This window comes from Sciurus vulgaris, assembly GCF_902686455.1.
Source record: "Sciurus vulgaris genome assembly, chromosome: 10".
Classification (NCBI taxonomy): Eukaryota; Metazoa; Chordata; class Mammalia; order Rodentia; family Sciuridae; genus Sciurus; species Sciurus vulgaris.
In genome coordinates, this window is record NC_136470.1 from 28631349 (window position 1) to 28650649 (window position 19301).

General features: G+C 34.3%; 1 protein-coding gene across 5 annotated transcripts in view; it reads left to right on the top strand.

Moving 5' to 3' along the window:
* The window catches only part of NRIP1 (nuclear receptor interacting protein 1), a 76355-nt gene that overhangs the window by 3639 nt on the left and 53415 nt on the right, over positions 1 to 19301 (top strand). For all 5 annotated transcript variants that reach the window (XM_079156316.1, XM_079156318.1, XM_079156320.1 and 2 more), the window contains exon 2: positions 14263 to 14343. The gene's annotated coding sequence lies outside the window, so the exon portion shown is untranslated. The remainder of the gene's footprint in view (positions 1 to 14262; positions 14344 to 19301) is intronic.

The window sequence follows — 19301 nt, forward strand, 5'->3', positions numbered from 1 at the left end:
AACTTCGCTTTTTGTCTGTGGTGAAATGAAGTGTCTTATGTACTTTCTTTATCTACCCTTTGAGGTGATTGATACACAATCAAGTGGATTTTGTTTTTTAATAATTTACTTTTGCATAGGTAATGACTGAAGAGAAAGCATTTGCTCTTCTTAACAAAGCCCAATGTGCTATTTCTTCCAACTGGAGAAATGTTTTTATTTAAAAAAAAAAAATGTTGACTACTATGGAAAAGAAAAGAACATTTTCAGGAGAATAGGTTGAGTTTCAGGATGTCAGAGTTTTAGTCTGATTTAAATTGTTCAGGATTCATTTCCTTAAGTTGTAGTCCTTTCAGGGGACAGTGAGGGTGGGAGAGGAGCAAACTCATTCAGTAGGATTTAGATAACACAACAATCAGAAATACAATACTAGAATGGTCACCAAGACTTGAGAAGGTGAAAACCAGGGCGTCAGATGATGAAGCCAGTGGACTGGAGCTGAGGATTATGTCCAGAGGTTGGACTAAACAAAAAGCAAATGGAGAAGAGAGATCTTGTTTCCCTATTCTGTTTGCATCTAATGCTGAAGCAGGGACATGAATTGTAGATGGTAATGGATTCCCTTTTATGAGGCCAGCAATATTATATAAATGTTATATGTGTAATATTATATAAATAATTATATTTTATGAGGCCGGTAATATTATATAAATAGTGGTCGTTTGAGGGAGAGAAGTGACAAGTACCCCATTTGTGCATGTGCACACTGTGTTTTCGAATGTCTCAAGTGTATCCAACATAGCGGATAAAAAATGGGCACCATAATGGAGCCCAGAGTTGGAAAAAAAATGAATGAATATTAGGTCACTTTTTCTTTAATCCATTCTTTTAAGATCTGTAGTTTTTCAGGGCTGTTTGTCAACATGGAAAACTATTGGGAGTTTTGAGGTTTGGGTAGTAAACTGGATCATTCTTTTATGGGAACTCTAATAAAGATAATTTGATAAACAACTACAGAAAGAAGTTTTCTCTAAGCACACTGTCTTATTATTCAAGGTAGGGGGAAAATTGAGACCAAACAGACCTGTGATTTTACTGTGTTTCCTTGAAAATTATTATATCGCTGTACATCTTTTTTTTATTCCTTGAAATTTAAGCTTCAATCTGATGGATGCTGAAATATGTAGGGTTCTAAAGATTGGAGTTTATTTAGAAGAACATTTTTCTTTCATTTGCTACAGCTGTGAAAGGTAGTTTTAAGTTTTCTTTCAGTCCCTGAGAGGAGTAGAGAGTTACACTAATTTTTAAAACTGTTATGAATACTCTATCATAGAACTTTGAAATTCAACTTGAACTCATGCTTTCTTGCAACTATTACAAGCAAAGCATTACAAAACTTGTAGTATTATAGGTTATCAATACAAATGAAACAATTTTCCTTAAAGTCATAAAACAACTCAAAGAGTAATAATTTTTCTCCACATTTGAGTTACCAGCCTTTGAAATTCTTCAAATCTGTTTCATTATAATACTGCTAGAGTTCTAAGCTAAATATCCTTTGCGTGGTTCAAGGTATTGATTTCAATAAAATTCTAATACAATGGTAAAAGGTTATCACATTTTTAAAATGTCCTTCTGTTTTATGACTTTAAGGAAAATTGTTTCATTTGAATTTTTTAAAAAAACTATGCCAGGTTTTATGAGGTGTGTTCTTGAAGATGATGGTAAAGATAATTATTTGTTAAAGAAATTAGGATTCATCTTATTTGTTTTGGTTTAAATTATTTTAAGAAGAACATCAGCGTGTGTTGAAACTTGACTGGAAAGATGAATATGACATTCATCCATTCATCTGTTCTCCCTCTCTCCTTCCCACTCTTACTTCTCTAAGTTAATAGAGCTAGGTTAAAAAAGGGTTTTGTTAAGACAGTTGGAAATAGAAATGCTTCTTTTATAGGATTAATAGTTGTGTTTGAAACTACAAGCTTACCGTGGTTCACTGTCCCCAGAAAAATTTTAATTTTTCATACCTCAGGGAATAAAAGCTCTAAATTAAAATCCATCTTGCCTCTAACTTTGTGTTGTTTAGCAGATATACCTTTAAGGATGAAAAGAAGAGATCCTTATTTATCTTATATTCTGTGTGACTAAGCCTAGGGTTTCAAGAAATATTAAACTAGAAGCCTGCTAGGAATTTGAGTCATCAGCTTAAGACACCACTGGGACAGGACAACTCTGATTGACCTGATGCTGGTGTTTATTCAGAGCTTTGGGGGAAAGGAGTCTTTCACCCTTGGACTTTTAATTAAGAAAGTCATTTCTCAGTCACCTGTTAAATGATAGTCAGGGCTACTCCTTGTTTTCAAACCTGTAGTTTTCATCTCCGTAAGGCATTGAGGGCAACTCAGGAACTAAGGAATTTGGAGCTTATGTTGTTAGTAGTTTACTTTGGTTATTTTACTTATATTCTTTATTAGCTGTGTAAGGGGACTGAATAAAGGCTGGTGATCAGCTTTAGACAATAAGAGAAAAGTTTAGTTAAGTCACATAGTGGCTAAAGTAGCTTATGGTTATATGCTTTTAATTATTGAATTTGCCTAAACATGTGTAAAAATGTTCAATGTTTACTGCATTAAAAAAGTCAGATGCTAATTTAGCATTGCAGTAGTAAGATAGTAAATTATAACCAGTCTTAAAATGAGAATAGTATTATGATATTGTGGTGCTTAATGACCCAGTGTGGGTATGTCACAGGGCACTATCAAAATTTGAGAATTAGAAGTTCAGAATAAAAATGGGATTTCTCTCTTGAGGATTTTCTAGAAATGGAGAGAGATGAAATGTTTAAGGGATGGTAACTGGATGGTGAAAAGCACACTTCCTTAAGTTTTTTTAATTCCTGAATTTATGAGTTTATAGTAAGTCTTTAATGGAGGTGAGGACAGAAAAAGGTGGAGGATATCAATAAAATGTATTTGGAAATATGTGAAACACTCCAAATGAGAAGTTAGAAATATCCTCAAAAGGAATTAATCACTGTTGCAGTAACCCCCCCCCCCCGCCCCCAAGGGAATATTTGCACAAAGGGTCATGTAGGCTTAGGTTTGATTATTGAAAAACATAGTATTTGTGTTTTGTTATTTCATGTTTATTTTCCTAGTTTAGGTTCTGCTACTAAATCAGTATATGACATAGGTAAATAGAAAGTCCTTTTATCTCTTTCTTTATCTGTAGAAAGGGGTATATTTTCTTCAATTCTAAAATTCTGATTTTATACATCAATAAAATCAATTTTTATAATAAAAATAATGATTTCAAACCTGTGATTTTTTTTTTTTAAAGTAGAGATGATTGGGTAAGAACTTGGAATGTAAGTTGTTTATTGGAATGTAAGTTGTTTAGTTACTTGCCTTTTGCCTTTCCTTTTTTTTTTTTTTTTTTTTTTTTTGAAAGGAGGAGCAGGAAAAGGAAGAGAAGTGGTATTCTGGGGGCAAAGCATGTGAGCCAGACATAGTGCTGGCTAGTTTGCACGGATTTCCTCTTTTAATCCTTACAATTCCCCTGAGACATTTAAGTATCATTTTCTCTAGTTTGTAGATAAACCCATTCTGAAAGATGCCAGAGTAACTTGCCTGAGGTCACAAAGCTAATTTCATTAATTTGATTTTCTATGAGAATACGCCATCCTTTGAGAAGAAAAGCAGTTCACCATCTGATTTTCAGGAAGTCATTAAAAACCTTGCTTCCCACCTGGTAGCCATGAATCTCAGGCATCAGATCCAAGCCTCCCAGCCTGGGTTCTCAAAGATCAGTTTTACTGGGAAGGCACATTGTTGCCAATTGATTCTGCAGCAGTTTTTATTAGTTCTGTCATCTGTGTGTCACTAGAGAAAAACGTGGTCACCAAGGGCAGCTGTAGGGTGCTTTTTCCTTCAGTGCTAGCTCTTGTGACGTGTACTACAAAATTATTGTAAAAGCAACTATGTTTCTTGATATAATTCATTAAAATAGCTTGTTATGGTCTTAATCCAGGTGTTTCCAAACACTTGAAGTTGTCCACTTCAAGGAACAGTTACAGCAAATTCAGAGCCGACTATTACCATTCTCAAGGTGATTTTTTTGTTATCCTGTCTTCACCTATAATAATTTTGTTAAAAACTATGCTATCCTAATAAACTAGTCTCTCTATTAGAAAGAAGAAATCAATAGTGCATTTGTGAATTATTGGAAGGAAGCACAAATAGAGAAATGAGGAGTAGCTGGCTTCATTTTGGGAACAGACCACAGTGAGGAAGGAGACTTTTGAGTTTTAAGGAGGTGAGTGGTACATACTGTATCTTTAAGTGCACACCAGGCATGTGTTTTTATTGTTGAGGCCATGAGAAGTGGAGTTATGAACCTCCCCATCTCTTTTTACTTGCCTTATTTAAAATTTATGGAATTTAGAACCCCAAAACCACTGTTGCTGAATGACTCCCGGTATCCTAAAAAGTACAAATTAAAACTATATTGTAGACACAGGTTGAATAATCAGATACAGATAAGTAATATTTTCCAGTATGCTTTAGATTTTGATTTGCCAAGTAAATTTTGGAAAAAAAAAAGAAGGGTTTGTATAAAAGCTGCAAAGGAAATGTTTTGCTTCTATCTTTTAATAAGAGAATGTATTGTATTTTTGCCAAATAAGAGAGATACTGACAAAGTGAACAATCTGGGGTGGGGGGAGTCTTCTTTTTCAGATATGTATTTATATTAATCCCCTAACCCATCCATGCCTTTTAAAAAATTATTCAAAATAAACTGAATCTACATAATGCCAAACATAAGGGTTGAAATGAGAGTTTTAATTTACCATCTGGTTCTTTCCCAGTGTCTGGTTGTTTATTACTGAGGCAGAACCAAGGTAATACATAGCTTTGTTGAAAAACTACTCTCACCTCTCCTGGTAATATTTGGCTAATGTGGATCAATGTCTCATTTTCTTTATTTCCTTTTTTAAAAAAAAAAAAAAAAAAAAAACCTTGAATTTCTTTTGCTTGGACTTTCATACATTGAAGTAATTTCTTAGAATCTTTTAGATTTTTCCTGCTGGAAGAGAATTTGATAAAAGCTCTAGGTCTATGAATTTAAGCATACTGGTCTTAAGGCCTCCTGTCCTACTTCCCCAATATCAAACAAGTTATTTTTTAGAGCCATCTTGCTTATGGAAAAGCACCATCAGTATACACGGTAAATCAAATAGTGCTAAAATGTACTGAGCACTTAATGCACCAATTTTTTTCTCTTGATCCTCTTTTGTGTATTTTTGTTTCTTTTTTTACCCTGTTTTCCCTTATAATATGATTTCTCACCGGTCTTTTTAAATTGTTTTTAATTGCCAGGGGAATTCATGTGATATAATTGGGTAAACAATTCATTATCTTCCAGTAGTTTTTGTTATTGTTGTTAATCTAAAATTTCCAAAACAATTATTATATGCATTTTACAGAGGAGAAAATTAAAAGTCATTCATCTAAGCAGTTGGGTATACCCAAAATGAGAAGTCAAATCTTGATTGATTTCATATTTGTTTGTTTTGATTAAGGCTGTTCTAGAAAGAAGGGTTTGTGTACCAGGTGTTAAGAAATAATTAATAACCTTTCCAAGGATCCAGCAGTAAATCCAAGTTAAGCCCAAGGAAAGATCTGTAATAATTGGTACTGAGTCTTGAGAAGTAGTGAGAAGGAGTCTACTACATCATCCCTGTTCTGGTACCTAATTTCTTCTCCTGGTCCCAAGAAGTCCTACGGTTCATTCGTAATTCTAGTACCTAGAACTAGCAATATAACTTCCAGGCTGAGAATTTTAAAGAGGATTTTTATAGTACAGGTGTGTATACAAACTGTTTATGTGTTCTGTACCTTTTGAGTTCTATTTAGAAAGCAGTGGGGAAACTTCCTATTTGTTGATTAATTCAGTCAGGCACTTACAGTTTATTGGTGTGACCAGAACACTTGCAGCCAACTCTACTTTTTTACTGATAAGTAATTTTCTACAACTATCAATGGAGGTGCTTGTTTCTTTTTGTTCAGTTGGGAACATAATGCAAAGGTTATGGACCCCTTGCCTGCATTCTCTTATGGAAAGGTAATAAATAAGATTGAGGGGACACCACTGTGTAGAAGAGTGGTGATAATGTGCCTTGAACCAAGTGTACCTGGGTCCATACCCCTAAGAAGAGAGCAAAAGGAAGGAAACCTAATTGCAGCCTTTTGTATGGGCCACTGACTGGACGTGTGTCCAACCTTGGTAAAGCAGAATGGACAGGAATATTATTATTCTCATGAGGCACTGGGCAAGCGTTTAGAGGCTTACTACAGTCTCCAGTCCTCTTAACAAGATCATGTTTTTCTCTCAGCTTCATGTGCTCCCTGATTGTAATAGTCACAGTTGTTGTATGTCTGATTTCCACAGTGGACTGTAAGCAGGGTGAATAGGAGCTTATTCAGCAGCGTAGTGTCAGCGCCCAGTGCCTGGTACGTACAAGACTGTCTATAAACATTTGTTGAATTGAACTCTACCAATCCCACTTATTGGTAAAACCTGGCTCATTTAGGTCAGGCATAGAACCTTTATATTTTTTTATATAATAGCTATTGATATTATGTGTAACTTACGAATAATAGCTGTTGTACCTTTTTCTTTAGTCTACTTAACACTTCTAAAAGGAATAATAATGCTTTCTTAAAATTTATTATTTTCTTTCTGGTCATTAATTTTGAGGGAAAAAGTGAAACTGTTGATAATTGGCACTTAAAATAATTTGTTTTTTATTATACTGAATTTCTTCAAAAATAAACCAGTTATAATATATTTGGGGGCAATATTCATTTCTTTCTTCCTTTTTTTTTTTTTTTTTTTTTTTTTGATAAGGAAATAAAACAAAGCATTTCAGAATCTTCCAGGTAGTTTCCTTAGTTTCACTTCCAGTAGTCAAAAGGACCCATCAGTTTGGTCCATTTAATTGCATTGGATTTGACTGCTTTGGTGGGTGGAAACATCTTAAAATTTCCTGTCTAGAATTTATTTTTGTGGTCAATAACCTTAGAAGTTAGAGGGTATCAAGAACAACTGATGTTTCAAAATCTGTAAGTTGTAGGACTTAAAGCAGTAAATGAAGCCCTTTAGTTATATTTTAAAATTCAGAATTTGGTCCTCACTAGAGGTGAATTTCTTCACTGTTAGAATGTCATCATTTTCAACTACATTAATATTTAGTTGGTAGGAGGCAGAAAATAAAATTTATATTGAAATGGAGCTCAGAATTTTCTAGATGAAAAATTTCTTTTCAAATGCCAAAAATATAAATTATCTGGATAAATATTTATAGCATTGATTTCAACAAATGCTTTTAAAATAACTTTAACCTAGTTCTCTGTTTTGTGAAGACAAAGATTTTCACCAGACATTACCTTAAATGTCTGTGTAAACTAGAAAAACATCTCTCTTGGCTCACATATTATTCTATGTGTTTACATGCTTATAGGTTATAGCAAAAGAAGAGAAAGCTAATGAACCAATGTTCAAAGTAAAAGGGTAGAAAAATGAGCATATTTATATCTTCTGGTATATTCTACCTTGTGCTTTTACCAGCTCTTGTCCTGAGTACTTTCCCTTCATTGTTCGTTAGGTCAGGTCATATGTTAGAAAGTACATGAGCTTTCGTGTGGTAGCGTAAAGTTCCCATTGTTGGATTCCTCAGCAGATACCCACACTTAATTTCTATTTTATAAACTAAAACTTATAACTAAGACGTGATGCCTCATTTAATTTCGATTGTAGTGAAAAAGGCAAATGAGACTGGATTTCCTGGTTGCCCCTGCTACAAGTGTTTGTTTAGTTCTGACCAGTTATCTACCTCCATCTTTTACATTTTACACATCTTTGTGTTTTCCTTCTCATGATGCCAGAGAATGCTTTTTTTTTTCTAAAGGTATCATTCTAATAACATGAATTCATTCACCTTGATTTTAAACTCTTATGCCATATTCTTTCAGACGCTGTCCACACTAAAAAAGTAGTACATTCTCTCTTTGGGCTTATTCATTGTTTTAGCACAATTCTGGATGATCTTGCTTTTGCAAAATTATATGTTCCATGTAATGGCAGGTTACTTTAAACCTGTAAGGTTTGGGGTTGTTAAAGGCAGAAGCTGGCAATAGAGGTTAATATTGAGCATAGGTAAAAATGAGCCTTTGGGCAGTCGACCAAAAAAGATAAAATCTTACTTTAAACCTTTTGAAAATTTAAATTTAATATGCATTTCCTCACAGCATCTATATAATTTTTAAATTTTATGTTACTGATTCTTAAGTTGTTTCTTGTGGCATAGTGAGAGTGGTAAGAATTTTTTACTAGTTGCATGAAGTAAATGGAAAGAGAAAAGATAACATACAGTATTATATGATAACACTATCATTGTGATGATTACATGTTTGGACTATATTTTATTTTGAATGTTAAATTTTTTAGTTTTTTTTTTTTTTTTTTTGTAAAAGTAAACAGCAGTGCATGTGTATATAGGTATAAAGAAGACATCTTGGAAATATGAACCTGTGAAATCGCCCTATGAGAATAAGTAACAAGCTGTAGTTGCTTTCTGTGGCTTTAGTCATTGACTGTGTTGAATACTTCAGTGAAACATCAGAAAGAAAATAATTCTATTTGTATATATTGCTTTATTACCTTGTGAATGTTGTAGGATTTAGCAGTTTTTAATGGTCATGACTATTTTTAAAAAGGGACAAAAGTAGTAGTGTGGGGATAGGAAGTTTTGGTGTGTAGGAGGAGGAAGGAAAATTTATTTCTAAACTGTATTGAAGTCACCATTTATTTTGTTTTAGGCCTATTTGTGTAATATATTCTAGAGGATGCTGAAAGGTAATAATTTGTGGTAAAAATATTAGTATCCTTAATGCTGGGTGGTTGAACTATTAATCTAGAGATACCGTGGAGAATAAAGAATTAGAGCTAGGGATTAGATAGGTTTTAGCATGGCTTTGTTGTGGGAAAGCTGTGAAATGGACAAGTAATTTTATGTTTTCTGGCCTCACTTTCTTTTGTAAAATAAGGGGGTTGGACTAGAATGACAATTTGATTCCCCTTAACTTAATACAAATCAGCATTACTTTAAAAGTGAGGTTTTATTTTCAATTGCATTGAGTATCAGAGTGCATAGAACTTAAGGCTGGGGGATATCCCTTTTGATTTTTTGAGCTTGGCATTTAATATTTTACAGCAAAGTTTTTAGTTTAACATAATTGAACTTGTACTAGATAGGGTTAATAGGCTAGAACAAAAGGTCAAAGCATAAGGCATTAGGCTTAATTAAGGGAGAGCAGGAGTGGCAGGAGTGTGTGACAGTTAAATGGGTTTCCCACAGACTAATGTCGGTTACAGTGCAACCATGCCTCAACTTAAGTGGGTTATTTTGTGCAAAGGGCAGCAGTGATTAGCAGTTTGACATGCCAGACACTTCTGGCCAATCCCATCTGTTTTAGAGGTTAAAAAAGCACACCTTTATGAGCTGATGGATTGATTTGTGTGCCCGTCTGGTAAAGATTAGAAGTCCAAGGCCAATGCAGTAAATGTCAGTTATAGAATATTGTACTTTCTTGGTTGGCTCATTGTTGTAACCGCCAACTGTTTTATAATGGGGGATAACTGCTGTTTATAGAGTTGAGTGCAAGATGGGTGGGGGAACAGGTGAGGGAGGAAGAAATATATTTCCCAGATGAAATTGTACATTAATATATTCTGTAGCAGGTACTTCAAATTCTGTGGAATCTTTTTGACCAGTTCCTTACAGTTTGAGTCACTTTGTTCTTTTATGTTATCTGAGCAACATTGTCAGTCCAAGACTTAATTGTGTATACAGAATTGATAGATTTCTTTATTTAGGCATCTTTTTTTCAAGCTAATTGATACTTTGTCTTCATATCCTTATATATATTTTTAAAAGTGTAGTATTTTGTTCAGCTACCATCTGGGGAAGGGAAAAGAGGAAATGAAGACAGGCTTGCACACACAGGCTCACATTTATGTGCTTAGTCAGGTGCAATCACAAAAGGAGACACAGAAACTCAAAAAACAAGATTATTATACTCACTCATCCCAGAAGCTATGCCATGTCATGCTATACAGGCTGACATGGGAAAGCACTGGTCAGGAGGCACTACAGAAGAGCCCAGGCTGTGTCCTTTATTGGAATCTCCTAGAAGGGTAAGGCAGTGCAGGGTCACCAAATTTAGGTTTGACTAGTTTGAATAAGCTATAGGTAGATGATAATAGTAATAAACTATAATAGTAATAGTTTAAATATAATAGTAATAGTTTTGAATAACTAACAGTTAACTAATAACTTACAGGTCCCTATTTTACTTGGTTCTTGATCCTTGGGTGATGTGAAGGCAAAGGAATATTGCCCTCTAAGGTGTGTGAGCCAGAAGAAGGAGATATGGTTTGAACTGGTTAGTTTGCATACCAAAGGCATGGTGGGCTGAGCCCTTTGCACAATCTCTTAAGAATTGTCTTGCCCCCAAAGAGATAGTCTACCCAGCCAGTAAGATCTTTCAATTGTCAGAACATCATAATATACAGAAAATAAGAAATAAAATATATGAACAACACACACATGCATACCTGCTTTGTAGGTGGGGTTTACAATAGTCTCCTGAGATTGAAATGTAGCTAAACCTAAATTTAGGCTTGTTTCTTTCTTCATTGAAAGCTGTGTGATGCCATTAATACAGTTATTTCAGTTCAAGATTGTAGCCCATTTAAATATACACAGAGACTAGGTTGTGGTTATAAAAATTGACTTCAACATCTTCTGATCTGTAAGGAAAAGAAAATTGTGATATTTTGTGGTTGAAGTAGAACTTCAGAATTATCGTAAGAATTCAGGAATATAAAGCACTCAGTACCTTGGGGTGGGCAAAGAAATGTTTGCAGGAAAAAGAATGTGATCTTTATCAGAAGTGTGTCTTCAATGTGAGACTTCAGTTCAAATAAAAGTGTAAGCAGAAACATTGAAAACAGCAGAGGAAGCTTCTAGTTGGCCCCACATGTTCTTATCCTTTTCAAAAAAGGTGAGCTGGGAGTTTCCTCATACAGTTACAAAGTTCCTTGTCTGATCCTGAATTGCTTCTTGTAAATTAAAATACCTAAAGAAGATGTGTTCACTGAAAGTCGTATGTAGATAATAATAGTAACTAGTATTTTATAAACTACATGTATACATTTACTTTAAAACTAAGCTAATTCAGAGTGCATTGGTTTGATTTATAGGTAGAAATTGAGAGATTTGGGTTTTAATTTTAAAAGGACAAAGTAACATGGTGTTGGAGTTTATTTAGGAACATGGTCCTTAAATATGTGTTCATACTTGTTCTCTGGGGAGAAGCATCAATTGAAATGGTTTTGATCTAATACATAGTTACCTGAAAAAAAATCTTGCCCTTTTCTGTAGGGAGAGAAGATGAAGATGCATAAATTTTATAATATCATTACTTCTCTTTGACTAAATCATTTTTAAATTGCAAAAGATTGGGTTGAGTAGTCTAAAAAGTGCTTGGGTAGTAAATTAAATAAGGAAGATGTATCTAATTTAATGGACAGAAGCTTCTTCAATGAATCTCCTGGTGATGTTATATTAAACCTAAAATAAATACTTGAAGTTCTATTGTTCTAATACTATAAACATTTTTAAAGTACTGAAGATCGTAGATCCTGTTCTTTTGGTTTCCTTCTTTTTTCTCCAGTTTAAATGCCAATAATATCTAGTTTGTGTTAGAATTGTATTTTACTAATGGTAACTGTTTTATAGGGTTAACTTGTTTTTATGCATTTTAATATATTTTGAGATTTTGAATACACATTATCCTCTGTGATACATGGTAATTTCTGTCAATCCATTGTACTTCCTTTCTTTTTACTAAGGCGGTATTATTGAATTTGAGACAAACATGTAAAGTATGTTTCTCTAAGCCAGTTCATGGAACATAGGATTCTGTAGGTTTTATAAAATGAAAGCAGAAATTCTTAATATATTTAACATCCTGTGTTTGTAGTTGTTTCCCTAAAACTATAGCCTTATAATCTGAGTTTTAGTTTTTAGAAATTTTTTTATGTGACAGTGGAAAAAATAATAGTTCTATTTTGTGTTTTGATCTTAAATGCTGATAGGGTATATTCTTTTCTTCCTTTAGGCAGATTAATAAGAATGCCATAATGTATATTTATATACTTATTGAAATATATAGTCTTAGTATACATGTTAGTTATATTTCTTAGATGTGTGTGTATATATTTTTTTTGCATGTGATATGTTTCAAAGAGAGATGTCTGCACCTGTTGATTGCATTAAGCATTTGATATCTCCTAATGAGGGATGGAAAAAGGTGCTTCACAGTGTTTTAAGTGGATCATTCTTCCTCTGCAAATTGCATACATTCTACTTTTTTGTATTCAGTGACCTTGTAGTCAGTGACTTCAGCCCAGAATAGTTTCAAAGTCATGTAAATGAATGCAATTAAGGTATTGCTTATCATCTTACATAGTTCAGATGGAACCTTATTGGATAGAGAGAGTTGTTTGCTTTATGAGGAAGGTCAAAATAAGGTTAAATTTTATTACATAAAATGATTTGGTAATGTTTTTATTTAGCTGCTGAAAAAGTAGTGTCCTAATAGGAAACGATAATGCTTCCCCCCACCCCCAAACACCTGGATGTCTTTTCAGAGTTGCGTTTGTTTTTTCTCTCTAGTTCTAAACACCATTTTAAGGAGATACCCTTTGTCTACTTCTAAGATCTTGGGAATAGTCTGCTCTTGGTTATGATTTTAGGAGTCTTTGATTTATATATATAGGGGACATCCCCTGCTGCTGATGAAAGGTGGCTTTGGCATTGCTGATGTATGTACTTAGAGGATTTGTGTTAATGTCCAGTTGCCAGCCAGTTGGTACAGGACCTCAGAGTGGTACTAGAGTCCAGCATCATGTACAGAAGGGAGACCTGCCACATATTCAGGGTTGGGAGAGCACTGATGTATATACTTAAAGTCTTACTGATGAAGAACTGTGAGGATGTACAGGAATAAAGTAATTAAAATAAAAACAGTATTCTTCATTGTTATTGGTCCATATACCTCCTTCCTTTCCTTTTGTGGTAATTGTTTTTACTTGAGCGTGTTCTGTTAATTGAATTTAGCAGACATTTAGTAAGCACTAGCTATGATGTTTTGTACCACAGAAGGTATTGGGGGGGAATCAAAGAATAATAAGGGCTCAGCAGTCACGGGGAGAATAACATTCAGCATGATACAGAGAAGGCAATTTAGGTTGAAAAGCCTACTTGACTGGGATGTTCAGGGAGCATAACTCTAAAAAAACTGGTACTTCTGTGTGGTTTCAAGGAGGCTGAAGGACCCTGGTAAAATGAAGTGGTAATAAAAAATAACTATTTTGGGAGGTTAGAATTCAGGTTTATGGGTTTATTTTAGTTGAAGCTATAGTCCTAGAGAACTGATCATGAGTTATGGGCTAGGATTTTAAGAGTTCTAGCAGTGTTTAAGAGTTCTAGCAGTGTAGTTAGTACAGAGCGGATGCAGGTGGAGTGTGCTGTGGTGGGATCTGGGAGTGAATATCACACCTTCCTTGTCACCAGCTAGCTTTGCTGTCCATTGGTCTTTGATCAAGTCAAAGACTCCTCAGACACCATAGTATTAAAGTATAGACACTGTCTCTGGCTGGACAGAAACTTTCACCCACTCTTTTTTTCTGAAAGTGTAAACTTTCCTACATGTCAGTGTCGTTCTTTATCTAGGGTGGTTCTCATTCTGAGTTTGACATTTTCTGTTCTTTTTGGTCTAGAGAAGAAATGTGTTTCAAACACTGTGATGTCAGATAATCCTGAGACTCTTTCTCCAAAAATCCTTGAGGGAAATTTCTCTTTATTCTTGACATTAGTTTCTTGTATCCTTAGGAACAGGTGACAATTTTTACATTAAGGTTAAGTCATGTAGTATATTTTTATGAATAATTCTGTAATACAGTTTGTTTCATCAGATTCAGTCAATAACTATGCTTAAGGAAAGCACATATAAGAATACTTTATATTTTGAAATACATCTTTTTTGTTTTTTTCCATAATGGTTTGAGTAATTAAAATTCCATTTTAAAACAAGCTGTTAATTCTTTGAGGTAAGATATACTAAAGTAATGCACATTTCTCTTCTTTTTCAGGGAATAGTTGGATTGTGAGCTCTTTCAGAACTCTGTTCTCAGGACCTATTATTTTAACATTTGGGAGAAACACATCCAGAGGTATTGTATTTTGTCTTATTGTTCCATTTTTAAAATCTAATCAAGCCTTTCCAATGATAGGAAAGTTAAGACTTTTATGCCATATTGTGTTATTTATTTTTCTTTAGCTTTCAGTTCCGGATAAACTAGTTTGACATTTGTCAAAGAGAAGAGAAATGTATTTTAGTCTTGACAAACTGAATTTTGTGAAGGCAAGTAAAAAAAATCTGATTTAGATCAAACCAGTTTTATCTATTTTAATCATCTCAGTTGTTACCATTTTACCTACACTGAAAAAAGTATAGCACTATTTTAAAGAATGCCTTGATTTGAAAATGAAATATATAAAGCTCCTGTTTTTAAGACAGTATGGAGTATGCATTAAACATTTACACAATATTAGAGCCTTCCTGCCCACAACAGCTCTACCTTCTAGTGTAGGGATCAGCTGCCATCTATATTTCTGTGGATCTATGGATAAGATCTGTGGATGTATTCAACCAGGCCACATGTGTCTGCCTCTGAGGATCCATCTGATAAGTTCTGCCTTGCATTTTCACTGTTTTTATACTGGTGTAGTCTTATAATTGATCTTCTTGCAGACCCAGTAGTAGGTGACATATAAGTGGGAAGAAAGATTATTAAGCAGATTGCTGCTGGGGTGTGGTGGTGCACGCCTGTAATCCCAGTGACTCTGGACGCTGAGGCAGGAGGATCACAATTTTAAAACCAGCCTCAGCAGTTTAGCAAGGCCCTAAGCAACTTGATGAAATCCTGTCTAAAAATAAAAACTAAATGACTTGGCTCTTTTAATGTGAAATAGAGGTTATCATGGACTTACTTTTATAGCATAATTCATGAAATGAATATAGTAGTCCCTCCTTATCCATGGGAAATACATTCCAAGACCCCCTTGGCTCTTCACATAGACTATTAGCAAATCATTTAACTTAGGTTTTAGTTTCCTGATCTGTAAAATAACATACAACCTACATCTTAGGAACATTGTACTGAATAAATAAGGAAATACATAAAGTGTATTATTATCATGGTACTCTTAGAAAGATAACATGTTAATCACAATATTTTTAATTTGAATGCAGTTTTAAGAGAACCAAAATAGGTTTTCAAACTCAATAGCATATTCTTCTGTAAGTTAGGACCTTTTCTTCTGCTCATGTTTTGTTTTTCTTTCTTTGCCTCTGCTTTTTAAGAGTTTTCACATACCCCTAGTCCATGCTTTTGAATTCAAGTTTGAACTAGTTATGATCTGCCACCTACTGACCCAGTTCTCCACTTCCTCCAATTCTTCTCTCCTCATATATACTTGCCTGTTATGTTTGTTGGGTGATTAAACTGACTTTCATTTCATTTTTACAAAGATCTAGATCAGTACAGGGTTAGGAACAAGAATTTCTGGGTTTCTTTGCACTACCAAGCAAGGTAGGGCATCAGTCAGTAATACTATGCATCCCCCATCCCCACCCCAGAAAATGGTTTTCAGAGAAAACAATTAGTAAAATCTCACACAGACTCATTTTTCTTCTCATGGTATGGCAGTTAATAGGTTTTAAAAGCAATTTCTACCCACATATTGAGGTTTTAAAAAGTTTTTAATATAAAGAATGAGTTTGGAAGTGACTCACCACATATGGAACTACTTCAAAATGCATGCCCTTAACTACTATTTGAATTTTTATAGATTTGTAGTTTTGCTGACTGCAGGAAAATAAGAGGCCCAGTGCCAGTTCTTACTGGGTCAGGATTTATTTTGAAGTATCAACATTTCCTCCGCTTTTTGATACTTAGAGTCCTGAAGATTTTCCTGCAAAAGGTTTTTATAGGCTTTATTCCAGTAAGGAAATTCCATGGTGTTTATGCCCTAATAGTAACACAAGTGATATGTTTGGAGAATTTGGCAATAGAAATTGCCAGAGGCTAGACTACCCTAGGAATATATTTTTATTCAGAGAGTCTAGTGAGGTCAGCAAGGACTTGTAATTAAAAACACAAGTCTTTAGCATAGCTCTAGGCACAGAGTATTTAACCAATGATATTAAAAGAGACTATCCATCTCTCATGAAATGATCAGGAGTCTGACTGCCAAGGCAATTAGTGTGACACTGTGGAGGCTTTATTGAGTAGTATTTGTAGAACGTGTTAAAAAAAACAGAATGACCTCAATTTGGATCCCAGATCTACCTGCAAGTTACTCAACTTCTCTGAACCTCATCTGTGAAATTGGATAATATCTGATTTATATATAATGATTTGATGCAATAATGTTTGACTTAGTACTAATGTCAGTAACTGGTATTTACTTGCATCTGCTTTATAAATGCTAATTATAAAAACTGGAAATAATCTACCACATAGTTGTTTTTAAACTATATGCCATGTTGCATCATCATTAGAGTACAGAAGTATATTTGAGGCTACTTAGGCTTTAGGACAACACATTTGAGTCAAAGCAATGTTATGGGTAAGTGGACTAAAGTTGACAAGGACTGAGACATTGTGGTGTGGTGGAATTGAACAAGACTAGATAGTCTAGGTGTGAACTTAACACTACCACTTACTTATTGTTGATAATGGGCAAATCACTTTACCTAATACTCAGGGTTCTCCTCGGTAAAATGGGGACAACTTCCTAGGATTGTTTTGAGAAGTTCTTGGCACATAACATGTAGTACAATTTAATTATTTTTGTTATCCCCACCTCTTGCACATGCATGGCTTTGACTACTTGTGGGAAATATAGTTATGATTTTTTTAATGTCATGATTACTGATAAAATGTTGGGATTAAATACTTTTTATTTTAAATTTAAATAGTGCTTGTTCAGTTGGTTTACCTTAAGATAAGGAACTTCAGAGATGTTTGGTTTAGTTTTTCAGCTTTCTCTGTAACCCTTTTCTGAATTTCCAGCAGTCACAGAGACGAATTTATATTTTATAAAAAGGATTTTTACCTCCTGTATTTTTTTGGCTATTCTGTGGCTTTACACTATTAATACAGGCTTAACTTTTACATTTTTTGTGCCTTCTGCCTCATTTCCTGTATGTGTAGTACCCCAAAGAAGCAGCAAGGGAGACCAGGATGAGGTAAGAATTGCACTTGAGATCAATACACAGTCAACCTTAAGATGATCAGGTATCCTCTCAGTTAAAATGATCCAGTGACTGGGTTTGAAGTTTTATCAACAGAATAATCATTTTTGCTTTTGCTTACTGTTGGAGACTATTGTTGGAGACTATGGTAAGAAGATTTCAAAGGAAATCTCTCCTTTCCCAATGGCTTTAAGTACATTTTTTTTTTTTCAGAACCATAATTCATCCAAATATCTTAGAAAATAACAGTTAAAAAATACATTGATAATTAGTTACCATGTATATCGCAGATATTAAAGTGCAGAGTTAAGTGTATCCTATAGTTTAATTTTTTTAATATTCTTAATTTTGGTGCCATTATTGTTAGAATAAGTTATTTGATAATATGGACACTTCATTCATAAGTTTATAAGAATTTTCAGATTTGTAAGACTTTCATGGAAAGGCATTGTAATGTGTTAAGTTTTACTGGGAACTAGAAGACTTACAATTTTAGACAGTTATAGTTTTGACTTTGTTACTAATACTTTGAGTTAAACATCAAAACCCTTTGACTCAAAATCGGCCCTTTGACTCAAACCATGACTGACTCACTTCTACCCCCACCGTTAAGCTAGTATTGCTTCAAGCTTGAAGGAGGATGTCTCAAATAAATGGTATCCCCTAACTGCCTTCTGGAGTGTGTACACACACGAAGGGAACATAATTACCTTTATTTAATTCATCATCCCCTGAGTTTATTGGTCTTGTAACCCCTTCTTCCCTCATTACCATCTTTCTTTCTTTCTTCTTTCTTCTCTTTTTTCTTTCCTTGAAGTGATCACTTATCATTCTGCAGAACATTTCTAGGCATATGGTGGCTTATAACATGATTTTACTGTTTAAATTATTTTAAATTTCTACACTTGGACTGCCTTTGCTTTGTTCATATATTTATTTTCAATTCTTCCATTAAGAACAGCCACACTTCCAGGCACAGTGGCACACTCCTGTAATCACAGTAGCTGGGGAGGCTGAGGCAGGAGGATCACAAATTCAAAGCCAGCCTTAGCAACTTAGTGAGGCCCTAAACAACTCAGTGAGACCCTGTGTCTAAATAAAAAAAAAAAAGAATACAAAAAAGGGCTGGGGTTATGACTCAGTGGTTAAGAATCCCTGGGTTCAATCTCTAGTACAAAAAAAAAAAAGGAGAAAGAACAGCCACACTGTTTGTAACATTATTACTGTGAGAAAATATCTTAAAATAACTTTTTTATTGTCATATGACATGTTCTGTAGGCATACAGCATAAAAAAAAGGGGAGAGGGGAAGCTCCTGAGCTCCATCAGGTGATGAATCCACCTTCATTTGTTTGATGTAACAAAATAGTTAAATAATATTTCTGTGTTAATTAAAATATAAGTAATAAAAGATGATACTAAAAGTAGCTTAAACAGTAAGTAGTGTATCATCTTACCCACCAGAAAGTTTGGAGTACAGTTAATTAATTGTCAGAATAGTGTTATCAGGTCTGACCCACGTGGCATTTTCCCTTGTCCTCTGCCTTCGTGTCTTGACAGTGGCATTCTTCATTGTTGCAAGGTGGGCATTTTCCCATGCTGGTGTTTTTTTTTTTTGTTGTTTTGTTTTGTTTTTTTTAAATGGGGAAAACATTTCCTTCCCAGTAAGCTTCACTGTACAAAATTATATCATATGCCCATGCCTAAGCCCCCTATTATTAGAGTAAACATTATTGGTCAAAATGAATAATTTGACCTAATCAGGGTTTACCTCCTGAGGGGTAAGAGTGAGTGTTCTGCCCAACAATCAGAAAAGAAATGAAAAAGTGTGTCTTTGAGGAGGCCACCGCAGTGTCTAAACATAGCTGTG